General features: G+C 47.6%; 1 protein-coding gene across 17 annotated transcripts in view; it reads right to left on the bottom strand.

Annotated features, from left to right (window-relative positions):
- The window catches only part of RIMBP2 (RIMS binding protein 2), a 223,087-nt gene that overhangs the window by 102,507 nt on the left and 107,898 nt on the right, over positions 1-12,682 (bottom strand). The gene's annotated exons all lie outside the window — the stretch shown is intronic.

The raw sequence follows: 12,682 nt of genomic DNA, 5'->3' as shown, positions 1-12,682 counted from the left end.
AGCAGGTCATGTGACTCTCTATGGCATTCATAAAATCTTCTAGGTCTGCTATACTCTGGCCCTTTCCACACCAATAAACGCGGGGGAAGGGCAGGATAAAACCCATATTGGGAAGGAACTTCGTATGGTTCCCGCCCCTAACACTGGTCTAACCCCCTCCCCCCCTGCACTACTGGCCACAGAGCAGTTTTTTGAGAATCACATTTTCAGCTCTTCTTTTATTTTAACGTGCCTCACAGCCGCGGCCGAGCGATCAGACTAGAGAATCAGAGCCCCTGGCTCCCACCTGCATGGCCAGATGGGGGGGGGGGAACAGGTCATAACATGGCCTTGGGGGTGGTCCCTGCGCTTCGGAGGGAGGGAGGAGCCCCAAATGGCACACACCTCCATCAAACGCGCCGCATTTGCATGGCTGGCTGACCCAAGGACGGGTTCATGTTACCCACTTTTCACCCGGGTTTACTGGCTTGTGCCGAAAGGGCCTCTGTCTCAGAAAACCATGTTAGTACAGTCAGTTGAGGGGCAGCAATTGAGAAAATTGCATGCGTCTACATTAGAACATAGTCCCAAACAAATATGAGAATTATCGGGGTGCTGTGTGGTTTCCGGGCTGTATGGCTGTGTTCTAGCAGCATTCTCTCCTGACGTTTCGCTTGCATCTGTGGCTGGCATCTTCAGAGGATCTGATGCCAGCCACAGATGCAGGCGAAATGTCAGGAGAGAATGCTGCTAGAACACGGCCATACAGCCCGGAAACCACACAGCACCCCAGTGATTCCGGCCGTGAAAGCCTTCGACAATACAATGAGAATTATCATCCATTTTTACGCCCTGCCTTTGTCAAAACCATTATTTTGTGTATTACTGAACACGGCACTTTGGTACAAGAGCACTTATAGTTCATTGCACGACTATTATCCAATACCTGCCTTTCGCAAACTGTGTCGTAGGCACTAGGACCCAGGCGGAGGAGCATTCTACAACAAAGAAGGTCCGGCAGGTTGAGTTCTGTGGCAGAGAAATATACAACCCTACTAACAACTTGTTCTGAAATATACAACCCTGCTAATGTCTTGTTCTGAGACGGGCTATAGTCCAGCCAAACACAAAGGGATTTGTATCTGAAGCAGACACCAGAACAACTGATCCCACCCCCCTGAAAAAGGTCGCTCACAGTGGGTCAGCTCCTGCTGGCAATGAATCATGGGATCAATTCTGGGAACAGAAGAGCTGCCGTAATTGCTGGGGTTGCTGCTGCAATCTTTTATTCAGTCCCCTTGCAGCTATTTGCACAAACAAGCAAGCAGGAGCTATAGCGGCTGTATCTGCTCAGTCTTTGCCTCTCCCAGGCTCCCCGGTTCCCAGGATTAGACGATCTCTTGAAGTAGGAAGACGAGTGTGACTGGTGTCCTGAACTAGGCTTGCCAACCTCCAGGGAGTAGCTGGAGATCTGGAATTGCAACTCGGGGTTATTTGAGGACGTTTGGAAAAGCTCCAGCACGTTGATTGGTGTGCTTGAGTTTGTTTCATGCAGCTTTGGTGAGAGCTGAGTAAGGCAGCAGGGCCTATTCAGCTATTGATGTATATGCAGGCAGGGGAGGCATCCCTCTTCCTGTGTGTACTGGAACACTGATTGGACCCAGCCCAAAAGGTAGCTGGCACGTCTCAATGTGTGCACGCAGAAGGATGCCTGGCCAATTGCACGAACCGATGCACCACAGCAATTAAGAGCCAAGGGTGCTGACCGGGGAGTCCCCAGTTCATTGCACAGGGCCGAATTAGAGGGAGGCACAGGAGATGGTTCATGGAAGCCAGCCTTTAGGTGGGCCCCAGTATTACAATTGATCTCCAAGCAACAGAGATCAGTTCTCTCAGGGAAGAAGAAAAAGAAGAAGAGTTTGGATTTATCTCCCACCTTTCTCTCCTGTAAGGAGACACAAGGTTGCTTACAAGCTCCTTTCCCTTCCTGTCCCCACAACAGACACCTTGTAAGATAGGTGGGGCTGAGAGAGTTCAGAGAGAACTGTGACTAGCCCAAGGTCACCCAGCAGGAATGTAGGAGTGTGGAAACACATCTGGTTCACCAGATAAGCCTCTGCCATTCAGGTAAGGGAGTGGGGAATCAAACCCGGTTCTCCAGATTAGAATCCACTTGCTCTTAACCACTACACCACGCTGGAAAAAGGCAACTTTGACAGGTAGACTCTATGGCATTGTATCCCTCTGAAGTCTTTCTCCTCCCCAAACTTCACCCTACTCAGACACCAACCCCAAAATCTTGAGGAATTTCCCAACCCAAAGCTGCCAACCTGACTCTGAACTCACAACAAACCAGACCAGACAGGCATTTCCACCAGTTCTTGAAGCATTCCTATGTGCTTTTCTGTTCTGGTCCAAACTCTTCTGAAACAGGTGCAAATGGAATCAATAACTCCTTTTTATGAATCTTTCAACATGTCTTCCATGCCCCTTATGGGGTTTCCAACCTACAGGTGGAGCATGGAGCTCTCCTGGAATTACAAATGATCTTGGGACAACACAGATCAGTTCCCCTAGAGCAGAGGTCTTCAAACTATGGCCCTCCAGATGTTCAGGAACTACAGTTCCCATCAGCCTCTGCCAACATGGCCAAGTAGCAGGGCTGATGGGAATTGTAGTTCCTGAACATCTGGAGGGCCATAGTTTGAAGAACCCTGCCCTAGAGCCATGGTGGCGAACCTTTGGCAGGGGCTGATGGGAATTGTAGTCCATAACATCTGGAGTGCCAAAGGCTCGCCACCACGGCCCTAGAGCAGGGGTCTGCAACCTGAGGCTCTCCAGATGTTCATGGACTACAAATTGCCCATGCTGGCACAGGCTGATGGGATTTGTAGTCCATGAACATCTGGAGAGCTGCAGGTTGCAGACCCCTGCCTTAGAGAAAATGGCTCCTTTGGAGGATGGACACCACAGCATTCCACCCCACAAAGGTCAGTCCCCTCAGCAAACCCTGCCTTTCTCAGCCTCTACTTACAAATCTCCAGGATTTGCTCCAACCCAAGTCATCGATTCTAGCTCCTTGTAAGCACACAGCTTTTCGGGCAGCGAAAAAAGAACCAAATGCCAAATTGGCCGAAATTCCTCAATTCATATCCTAAAATTCTGTAACAGGCAGCGAAATGCAATACCTGGTGGTTCGAGAATAAAAACAGTTGTAAAGGCCAACCATTCTGCAGCTGATAGCTTATCCGAAACCAAAAGAAAAATATTCAGATTCGCGTGAGAGCCGAGCTACACACAGGGTCAGCTCCAGACGCCAACTGGCCATTTCCACTCGTTCTCTTTTCCTGCTAGAGACCCTCCTTCTGTCTTTTCACGGAAGGCGGGGAATTCCTGTTCTGCCGGAGCAACATTCAGCCTGCATCCAACTGATCACATTTGTTTCCGTGATCATTTTAAAAGATTCTTTTTTTCACCATTGTCAAATGTAGCTCTAGAGCCGTGGTGGCGAACCTTTGGTACTCCAGATGTTATGGACTACAATTGGACTACAATTCCCATCAGCCCCTGCCAGCATGGCCAATTGGAATTGTAGTCCATAACATCTGGAGTGCCAGAGGTTCGCCACCACGGCTCTAGAAGGATTGGAGTACTTTTCACCCCCTGCCATTTTCCTGCCGAACGATTTTGAACCTTACTAGGCAAGAAATAGGGGTATCCATACAGTTTTTCCCAGCAGGCATAAAAGCTAGTGGGGATGGCTTTCTTGAGATGGAAAACACCAGGGTAGGAAGGGTTAAAGAGTTCCTTCCCCTAGTCCTCCCCCCGCACCCCCCCCCGGCAGCATTTTTTTCCCTCTCCAAAAGCAGTCCCAGAGGCTAAATTTTGAAGAAGAAAGGAAAGTCATTTAAAACGATCAGGCAACTAAATGTAGCGTGCACTTCCACCCGGAGGCCTATGACAAATATCAAGCTATCAATGCAATGTCAGGGGTTACCGTCACAATAGCAAGATGGTACGGAGTCGTTCATGTTGTTTGACTGCTACAGAGATAATAGCCTCCCGAGTCAGGAGGAAGAGCTTAATCTCTCTTAATCTCTCTTTGTGGGATTTTCAGAGTGTGTTATTTTTCTATCAGTTCAACCCCAGCTCATGGAATTGGCTAAATGAAAAGAGACAGGTCCCTGCCCCAAGGAGATTACAATCCGATACTATACGGACAACCCATAAGAGAGAGTGTGTGTGTGTGTGTGTGGGGGGGGAGTTAGAGAGGTCAACCTAATGAAGCGGGTGAGGATTAGGGAGTTATTGTCAAAGGCTTTTGCAGCTGGATTCAACCGGTTGTTGTGGGCTTTCTGGGGTGTGTGGCCGTGGTCTGGTAGACCACAACAACCAATTAGGGAGTTAAATCGGTACTTCGGCTTTTGGGCAAGGGTGGATTTTGAGGAAGGGTTAAAGCAGTGGTGGCGAACCTATGGCACGGGTGCCAGAGGTGGCACTCAGAGCTTTCTCTGTGGGCACGCACAGAGTCGCCCCCCCCCCCACACATCTAGGCTGGCCTGGGCCACTAGGCTCGATTATTAGCATTACACCTAAAACCTAATTTTGGGGAAGCAATGTAGGTAGCCCTGTTAAGCACTGTTAAACTCCACTGATTTTCATGCGAAGAACTAAAGCGGGATCCTTTACCTTGGAGTAAGCTCGGTTGCTGGCAATGGAGCTTGCTTCTGAGTAAAACCTCCTAGGGTTGCTTCAAAGCAAAGCCACCGACTACCACCAAGCTTACTCCCGAGTAACGCATGCCTTGGAGTCAACTGTTTTTTCTAAACTAAAACCTCAGTATTCAGGTTAAATTGCTGTGTTGGCACTTTGCGATAAATAAATGGGTTTTGGGTTGCCATTTGGGCACTCGGTCTCAAAAAGGTTCGCTATCACTGGTTTAAAGAGTAGCAGCATCCTGCAGGCAAGTTGGAAAAGACGTATTCCACTTCCCAGCTGAACGCTGCCTTTGGTACTTGCTTTGAAAATGCTTTCCGGCTGTTTCTTCCCCTCTGTGCAAAAACATCCTAAAAAGTAACTCAAAAAGATCCACCCTTCAAAACACTGCAGCAGAAGGCATTTCTGCTGCCTCTCTTGTGTGTTCCCAAAAGGTCTTTGGCTTTTCCGTGTTCAAAGCCCGCCTCTCAGAACCGGGGGCGGGTCACGTCCCTGTCCTTTCTAAGAAGTTAATTATACCTTGACGCATCCACATCTTCGAGTCAAATGAGGCTGCCGTTTAACCTACTCAAATCGATCCCCCCACCATATTCCTCGGCCAGGCGGCTGTTGACAGAAACCAGGAAGCTGGAGAAATTAACTGCTGGAGAAATTAACTGCTCACCCAGCCAGCGCCTATGAGCCATTGTACACAGCCCTGAGAGAAGAGAAACGCTGATCAAACATCACAGGGCTGGCTGGCATATCAACAAATAGTGAAAACTGCCAACGGTCATCCAGGTTTTTATATCATACACAGACTCCAATTAGTACAACGTTGCCAGCTCTTCCTTGATAAATCCAAGCTCGCTACCAAACTCCTCTGTTTGCAAACAGAGATGAATGCAGGGAACAAAAGAGGCTTCGTTTGACGATGTCCCACACCGAAATTAAAATGCAAACAAGCAAAAAAGCACCAGTGAGCTGTTTAGAACCCGTGGAACGCTTTTTTAGAGGCCGCTAGAGAAAGAAGCCACTCGGTAACTATTTCTAACAAAATTAAGCTGTAACGTTTAAAAAAAACCCACCTTTAAGACGTTGATTTTATCTCTGTGGGGACAAAGGACAGGTCCTAAAGAGGCGTATATAATAAAGGTACGCAAGCTGCTCAATAGCTGGAATGTTTTAGACAACCCTCAATGAATCATAGAATCATAGAGTTGGAAGAGATCCCATCAAGTCCAACCCCCTGCAACGCAGGAACACACAATCAAAGCACTCCTGAAAGATGGCCATCCAGCCTCCCTTTAAAAAGAAGGAGACTCTACCACATTCCGAGGTAGTGCATTCCCCTGTCCAACAGTTTTTTCTGATGTAAAGTGGAATCTCTTTTCTTTCATTTTGAACCCATGACTCCTGGTCCTAGTCTCTGGATCAGCAGAAAACGAGCTTGCTCCCTCACCAACATGACACCCCTTCAAATATCTAAACATGGCTATCATGTCACCTCTGGTACCCTTCATAACATTTAAAACACAACTTTTCCCAGATGAATGTAAACACTTTGAAGAAGTTGAGGGCATGGTCCAAATCTCTCCCCTCCAAAGTGCTGCATATATTTATACACATCCCTTTCAGCACCCCTGAAGTTCTGCTATTCAGGAAAAAAGTAGCTTCCCCCCCTGTCTCACATGCGGAGTTAAAATTTTAACTGAAAGCTGTTGGAAGAAAGGGACTTTACGCTGTTTCCTGCCTCATCCTACAGAGGGGGTGTTTACTAGCGAGCTAGTGGCTAGATAGGGATTTAGGAATTTGTCACCATTACTCTATCATGCTGACTCTATCCCTTTGATGTAGACTGAAACTCTTAGGCCGTTTCCGCACGGCCTCCTTGTCGCCTCCACGCCGGCGAGAATTCTGCCGGCGTGGAGGCGAAAATGTTCGCATACACGCATCGCGAATGACCTCAGCAGAAGGCCGACAAATGGCAGAAGCGGCTCCGCATGCGAACCGCCTCTTCCCTGCCCGATCCCTCACCTTGTCCCGTGGAAGTAAAGCCTGCTGTGCGTCGAAGCCCTGCCGCTGCCCCCCTCCGACCTCCAGGGGTGGGAGGACAGCGTGGAGTAAAATTCGGCAACCAGCAAATGACTGAGAACAAGGTAATATGAGCAGGCTGAAACCAACGCGTGTTCGGTAGCGGTTCTCCGCGCCCATTGCTTTCTAACAACAACCCTTTAAAGGGTTGTTGTTTTAGGCGACCCTGAAGCACCACCACCTGGGGAGGGCCGTCAGGTCGAGCTTCCCCAATGAAGCGGCGGCCTGAGGCGTTTTACCACTGGGCAAATCGTTTTTTTGGCCCACATCTGGAAAGACGCTGGGACTTCCCTCACCTTGCTTCCGCCTTCTTCTCTAAACCTCTCCCTCTTAACTTCCCCATGCCTTGGGAGAGGATATTGTCTCCTATGCATCTGCCTCCATCCAGCTAGATTTGAATGAATGGTGAACTATCTTTCCACCTTTCTATCAGAATGGGAGTTCACTAATAAATACTCTTTTCATTAGATTAGAAACACAAATGAACTCTGACTTTCTTTTGTGTCTGAAGTTCTCTCTAGCAGAAGCTCAGCCAGCGTTTTGTGCTCAGGTAAGCTTCCCTGTGTTCAGCCTCTGTGCCACTCTGCTACTTTTCAAGGGAAACACACACACGAGGTGTGGATCTCCCAACAAAAGCCAGGCCACTGGATAGTTGTGTCACACACAATATCCTCATACCCTTTAGAAGAGTTCCTTTGAGAATGGATTCTGCAACTTTTTTTCCCAAAAAAATTGCGTCATAAATCAGGTGCATCTTTGTGGAAAGAACGCCAGAGTTTCTTCCAAGATCTGGGATACATGCAACTTTAAAAATTCTTTACCAGACCAACAGACACTGAAAAATCCACGGGGGTGAGGGGGTGACTTGGGAAGATTTAATGCAAGCTGACACCTTTGTCTGGGCAGCGACCGTTCTTCATTGCCTAGAGTTCAGCATCTGCTTTCCTGTGTTCTAGTTAACGCTGTCCATTTTTCTACTCGAAAACAAAATCTGGGCATTGCTCAATTGTAAGGCTGTTCAGCACGCTTCATTAACGCTGCATTATAATTGCTGCCTTCTTCAGAGGTTACAGATAGGCCGTGCTTCCTATGCTGCCCAAAGTGTGGCATCGTTTTATTTTTTGGCAACAGGGTTTTCTCAAAACAATGGGGTCCCTGCGTTTTCCCTAAAGGCAAGTCATAGTAGGCCAACTTGAATGCTGCCTATCTGCCAAGTGCTATGAACTGTCAAGCAGGGGACGCGGAGGTGGTTTCAGGTGCGTGTCTCTGTTGGTCTGCGGCAGAAAAAAAGCAGGATTCGAATCCAGTAGCCCTTCAAGACCAACTCGATTTTGAAGGCACAAGCTTTCAGGAGTCAAAGCTTCCTTCACAACTGGCAAAGGAAGGTTTGATTCTTGAAAGCACAGCTTTTCATTTTAAAAATCAATTGCAAAAAAAAATCATTTTCACAATTCCACTGCATCCTTTTTGCTGGTCTTGAAGCCCCTATGTAGAAGAAGAAGAGTTTGGATTTATACCCCACCTTTCTCTCCTGTAAGGAAACTCAAAGAGACTTACAAACTCCTTTCCCTTCCTCTCCCCACAACAGACCTCTTGTGAGGTAAATGGGGCTGAGAGAGTTCTGAGAGAACTGTGACTGGCGCAAGGTCACCCAGCAGGAGCATTAGGAGTCGCGGAAACATCTGGATTCACCAGATAAGCCTCCGTCCAGGTCGTCCTCAGGTGAAGGTGGGGAATCAAACCACGGTTCTCAGATTAGAATCCACCTGCTCTTAACCACTGCGCCACGCTGGCTCTCACCATGTACACCACGTACACTTTGCTACTACCAAGCTCTGCGGCCAGCCCTGGTTTACATCATGAGGCCTCCTAATTTCAAAATGCATTAATGCTGATCTGAAAGGGGTGGCACGAAATGTAGGCCGAGCCTCCACAGGGCACAGCAAACGGTGACATTTCAATGACGTTGCATGGCAAGCCGAGAGAGAAGTCGGCTTGGCTGCCAGTCTGGCGACACGCTACATGTTTTTATTTAGAACTCATCTGCATTTTAAGTAGGCGTGTTCCGCAATTAGGGCTGCTTTGTAAGATGCAAATGGAAACATGTCCTAATAAAAGAGGAGCGACAAAATATGAAGCCTGCTTGAACTGTAACCACAGCCTAGAGTGAATCTGAGGACCTACAGCGCATTTAAAGAGCCAGTCAAAAAACATTCCCAGCGAAAACAGCTTCCTCAAGTCACAGAGCTGTTTCTCTCTAAGTGGGGGTGGTGGCTCACAATCAGATATGTTGTGAAGACACGTCAGCCTTTGTGCATTCAACACCACCCTTCTCAGATTGCTGCAGGAGCAACACTGGGGGAGAAATCGGCACGGCGCTGATGCCGTGACAAAACTGGAAGTGATGTCGTCGCAATGGAGCAATACTCTAGGATTCAACCAAAACTCTATGGTCCTGCCTGGATGCTGTGACCCCACTTTCAAGCTCCATCTCTTATGTGATGTCAGGGCATTAATGTGATGCTGATTGTCGGGGCTCCACGTTCCTGCGCTTCCCACTATTCTAAATAAAGGCAGTTTCACTTAGTACACTGGATGCGATTCCTCTGCTGGATTTGTCAAATTCCCTTTCAAAGTTGTGGACTTTGTCACATCCTGCAACAGTGAGTGACGTTTGTCAATTTGTGCACTGTGTGAAGGTGGGGTCTGGGCTGACTCTGCTGGCCCTGAATTTTGGAATTATGAGGAAGAAATGGAGCAGCAGTGGCGTAGGAGGTTAAGAGCTCGTGTATCTAATCTGGAGGAACCGGGTTTGATTCCCAGCTCTGTCAGCCTCCAGCTGTGGAGTCTTATCACAGGAATTCAGATTAGCCTGTACACTCCCACACATGCCAGCTGGGTGACCTTGGGCTGATCACAGTTTCTCAGGAGCTCTCTCAGCTCCCACCCACTACTTCACAGGGTGTTTGTTGAGAACAGGGGAAGGCCAAGGAGATTGCAGCCTTTGAGTCTCCTGCAGGAGATAAAGGGGGGATATAAATCCAAACTCCTCCTCCTCCTCCTCCTCCTCCTTCTCTTTTATTGTCAGTGCTTTCTTTATTTTTAATGAAAGCTCTGATTTTTCAGCACATTAACAGTTCTCCTAGACAGGAGATGCTATTCTGAGAGGTGACCTTAGGGGTGGAACAGCCAATCAGCTTAAAACTTAACAAGTCATAGTTCTGCACTCTGGAAAGAACCGAAAGGCCGGTACTAGGGGAATTTGCTTTCTGGTAATTAATGTGCAGCAGAGGAAGATTAAATTTGTGCATGCGGTTTTTAGAAAAGCTGTTCTCTAGCTCTCAATCTTTTATATTTAAATTGCTAAGAACCATATGCTCTGTGGATACCTGGGGAATCTCCCAGTCTCTCGCACTTCTTTTCCTTACTCCATTAAATCAGGGATGGATAACCGCGAGACCAGAATTGAGAACCATCTTCCCTTTTATGCATATTCCTGGATGGCGTTTGCATACAAAGTTTCGCAAAAGAAAACGTGAAGACTCCTGTGTTCCTGCAAGTGCCCTTATTTGCACACCGAGGACGCTTCCAGCGAAAATTTTTGACACAGCTTCTTTGCTTGTTGTAAATTAGAATTAATTTATTATGCAATAATAAATCCTGAGCTGGCTTCCAAAGAGGGCAACAGTGGCGTAGAGGAGGTTAAAATTTCGTGTATCTAATCTGGAGGAACCGGAGGTTTGATTCCACAGTGCCTCGGCAGCCCTGAGCTTCAATGGAGGCTTATCTGGGGGAATTCCGGATTTTCAACCTGTACACTCCCACACATGCCAGCTGGGTGACCTTGGGCTAGTCACAGCTTCTCGAGGAGCTCTCAGCTCCCACCCTACCTCTCACAGGGTGTTTGTTGGTGAGGGGGAAGGGCAAGGAGATTGTAAGCCCCTTTGAGTCTCCTACAGGAGAGAAAGGGGGGAATATAAATCCAAACTCCTCCCTCCTCCCTCACCTCTCTCCCTCCTCCTCATTCCCTCCCCTCCCTCCCCTCCTCCCCTTCTCTCTTTCTCCACAATACATAGAACCAGGGGGGGCATTCATTGAAAATGCTGGGGGAAAGAATTAGGGACTAATAAAAGGAAACACTTCCTCACACTTACGTTTGATTGGTGTTTGGAATATGCTGCCACAGGAGGTGGTGATGGCCACTAACCTGGATAGCTTTAAAAGGGGCTTGGACAGATTGATGGAGGAGAAGTCGATTTATGGCTACCAATCTTGATCCTCCTTGATCTGAGGGTTACCAAATGCCTTAGGAGACCAGGATGCTCAGGAGCAGCAACAACAGCAGAAGGCCATTGCTTTCACATCCTGCAAGCGTGAGCTCCCAAAAGGCACCTGTTGCCACTGCGAGTAGCAGAGTGCTGGACTAGATGGACTCTGGTCTGATCCAGCAGGCTAGTTCTTATGTTCCTATGTTCTTAAGATGCCGGTTTGTTGAAGCATCTGCAGTGAGACAAACACTAAAGACTTGCTCTGTCCTTGGTGCTGCCCTGGGTTTAAGCCCTACCGGATTACCAAACAATCAGAGGCATAACTGCACGTGTGAACCGAACATAGGATTTCGAGTTTTATTTCTCATTACTTTCAAACAAAAGCAAACATTGAAAAAACACATTCAAACACATTCCATCTGGTCGCACACTGGAGCTCAGAGCGAGCAAGCAGGGAGAGAAAATCATTTAATTTTAAAGACAGGGAAAGCATTCGCTCTTCTTGCTGTTGAGAAACACTTTCTCAGGACTCCCTCAGCTGCTAATCAAATTTGCCGATGCAATTAAAGTACATTTGATCAGAGGGGCTCCCCCAACTCAGGGGGGAGTTTGAAAAAGAGTCGACAGCAATCAAAAACAGAATCTCGGATTTATGCTACTTTGTGTACATCTTGAAAATGAGGAAATGAACATGGAAGAAGTTAAGAGTACCTTGCAGAAGGAGAAGGGAGAAAAAAGAGGGAGGAGGAGGAGGAGGAGGAGTTGATTTATACTCCACCTTTCTCTCCTGTAAGGAGACTCAAGGTGGCCTACAAGCTCCTTTTCCCTTCCTCTCCCCACAACAGACACCTTGTGAGATAGGTGAGGCTGAGAGAGTTCCAAAAAACTGTGACTAGCCTGAGGTCACTCAGCAGGAATATAGGAATGCAGAAACACATCTGGTTCACCAGATAAGCCTCTGACACTCATGTGGAGGAGTGGGGAATCAAACCTGGTTCCCCAGATTAGAGTCCACCTGCTGTCAACCACTACACCACACTGGCTCCAAGAAGCAGTGCAGCACAGCAGTTATAGAGTCAGACTATAATCCAGCAGACCCAGGGTTAACCAATCATAGTTCCTTTCCAATTAGTCCCAGAATGAGGCTGTGTCAAGTGGCAACTGTCATTTAGATTTTGCTGATCAGACAGTGCTCTGACAGTTAATTCAACACTGCTTTGGAAGCTTGCTGGGCCAATCACTCCCTCTCAGAACAGCCTACTTTGCAGGGTTGTTGCTGGGAAGATAAACTGGAGGAGGGTTGAATGATGCTACCAGTGTGGAGAAAAGCAGGATACCTCAACAAATCTAAACATCTAAATAATTTTTTTAAAAGAACTCAGATGTTACGAAACGTTTCTTCTACAGAACATTTCCCCAGGGGAAATTTGAAAAGGCAAATACATTCCTTGCGCACATCACCGAGGAACAGGAGGAGGGGGATTTGCATTTAAAATGCGGCTTTCTTACAGAGAGTGCAATTTCCATATCTTTCCATCTCGCTCCAAGTAAACTATCGAGTTCATTTTGATCTAAGCCATCCCCCAGGGAGCTTAAGGCATTATTCTCAGTTCCCCTCTTTTCATCCTAACGGCAACTCCAGGAAG

The sequence above is a fragment of the Sphaerodactylus townsendi genome, linkage group LG13 (assembly GCF_021028975.2).
Source record: "Sphaerodactylus townsendi isolate TG3544 linkage group LG13, MPM_Stown_v2.3, whole genome shotgun sequence".
Lineage (NCBI taxonomy): Eukaryota > Metazoa > Chordata > Lepidosauria > Squamata > Sphaerodactylidae > Sphaerodactylus > Sphaerodactylus townsendi.
Note: the sequence above shows the minus strand (reverse complement) of the source record. Positions and strands in the feature narration are given on the sequence as shown.